We start from the raw sequence: 2,564 nt of genomic DNA on the forward strand, positions 1-2,564 counted from the left end.
TTTTTTTTTTTCCCATCTTCCCCAGCAATCCTGCTGTTTATTTATTTATTTATTTATCTATTTAAATACAACAGAAACAAAACACAGATGACAAATCTATTTCAGCCTCCAACAGTCAGTTTGAMTAACTGGGTCATAAAACAAAAGGACAGCGTTTATTTGTCTCCAGGCACCTCGGCTGTTGTGCAAATCCAAAATGTGGCAGCACCAACGAGCTGAGGGATGAGGACACTTCCTCATTTCGATATCGGGCTCTTGGCACCCCCAAACAAAAGAAGAAAAAAAAACAAGGGGAAAGAAATCCGTTTTTGTAATTTTTGACAGTGAATCCAGTCAGCTTTGGGGTGGGAACTTGTAATTGCTGGGAGTGTTTGGTGATTGAATAAAAACATCTCAGTGTGGGTGGTTTTACATCTTAGGTTTGTATTTTTATTCACACACACAAGGAGGGGAGATTTAGATGGGATATCTGGAAAAAATCCTGGCTGGGAGGGTGGGGAGGGGCTGGGATGGAATTCCCAGAGAATTCCTGGATCCCTGGCAGTGTCCAAGGCCAGGCTGGACATTGGGRTTGGAGCATCCTGGGATGGTGGGAGGTGTCCCTGCCCATCAGGGAAATGGGAATGAGACAATTTTTAAAGTCTTTTAAACCCAAACCATTCCCTGATTCCACAATTTCATTCCATGCATTTCTTCAGCATGGCCCTCCTGTCAGCAATGAGAAGTTGATGCAAAAAATACGGTCCAGAAATGAATCAAAAGCACCCAAAAATGAACCAAAACAACGAATTTCACCAGAAGGGTGTGATCACCACCTGCATGGCACAAAATAAAGCATTTCCCTGAAGGATTGAATCCCCTCTCAATTTCACCGGACTTTTGTTCACGCAGCACATAAAAAGGTCAGGGAGGAGGGTGAGAGTTGAGCAGGTAATTGAGTGCAGATTCCTGCTCTGCAATTATAATTTAGCCAAGCTTCGGTGGCTCTGTACAATTTGGAGGTGGGGCAGRACAGAGCTAGAAATTGATATTTATAAGGAAAGCTAAACATCTTTAAATTGATGCCTCAGGATTTCAGTTTCTCTATTTCCAYGTCTCTCTATCCCTGTGATTCTTCAGTGTTTAACTCCAGACTCCACAGACRGTGYTSAGCTCCTGTTCTCCTATTTTTAATAATTTTTTGGAAGTTTTGTCAGCTCCGAGTGAYGCCTCAGGATTTCAGGATTTCTCTTTTTCCACATCTCTGTACSCCTGGAATTCCTTAGYGGATCACTSCAGACTCCTCAGGATTTTTTAATTTCCACRTCTCTGTACCCCTGTGATTCTTCWGTGTTTAASTCCAGACTCCACAGACAGTGCTGAGCTCYTGCTCTCCCATTTTCACACAAAACAATTCCTCTGCAGCCCCAAACTCAAGGACACCTCCCTGTCCTTGCAGGGAGGATATTAAAAATATCCACTAAAAAGGCAACAAAAACACAGATATTAAAAATATCCACTTGATAGCAAAAACACCTCCCACTGTCCCAGGGTTCTCCCAGTCCCAATGTCCAGCCTGGCCTTGGGCACTCAAAGGGATCCAGGAATTCTCTGGGAATTCCATCCCAGGCAGGAATTCCCAATTCCCCAGATCCCACCCCAATCTCCCCTTTTCCACTCTGATCCATTCCCTGTGTCCTGTCCCTGCAGCCCTTGGCCCCAGTCCCTCTCCAGCTCTCCTGGAGCCCCTGGAATGTTCTGGAAGCTCTCCCTGGATCCTCTCCCTGGAGATTTTTCCTCCTTGGTTGGGTCCTGTCACTGCTCAGCCCCATTCCCAGAGCATCTTTTCATCCTGAAGAATTCATGGAATTGTTGAACTCATGGAATTGTTGAATTCAGGGCAATGGAGCAGGAACAGCTTTGATCTGCCTGGTCCAATTTCTGCTACACTTGTGTTTCTTACCTGAAAAATGAACTCCCAAATCCCGTTTCTCTGTTTTCATCTTCTTGGAAGTGTCCCCATCCCTGGGAATGCCCAAGGCYGGGCTGGACATTGGGATTGGAGCACACTGGGACAGTGGGAGGTGTCCCCATGCTAGGGGTGGCACTGGGTGATCTKTAAGSTCCTTCCCAACCCAAACCATTCTGGAATTCGATGAATTTTGAGGATAATTCTCAAAATCAGTTTTCAYTGCTTTTCCATCTCCTGACTTTTTCAGAGCCTCATATCCAACCACCCTCCCCTGCCTGTCTGATAAATACTTTAATAAAGTCAATCAACAATAAATCAGTGATTTATTGTCATTTTATTTATTGTCATTTTTCCCAATCTATGGCACTTCCTGAATATCTCACAGCAAACCCATCTTCTAATTCTCTGTTTCACCAGTTCCCCACTGGGATAATTCATTTTACTCCCAGCTCAAACCCGTCTCGGCTCATTTTAATCCTGGATTTCACACTTAATATTCCTCACTCCTGGATAAAAAGTGACACCAGAATCATGGAATCCATCATAAAGACGTTTCATCCGTAATAGAAGAACAAATTGCTTAATGTTTTTCTCCTTTTTATTTATTTTTTTT

Source organism: Malurus melanocephalus, unplaced genomic scaffold, assembly GCF_030028575.1.
Source record: "Malurus melanocephalus ecotype Western Australia unplaced genomic scaffold, MMel_1.1 scaffold_1134, whole genome shotgun sequence".
NCBI classification, from domain to species: Eukaryota; Metazoa; Chordata; class Aves; order Passeriformes; family Maluridae; genus Malurus; species Malurus melanocephalus.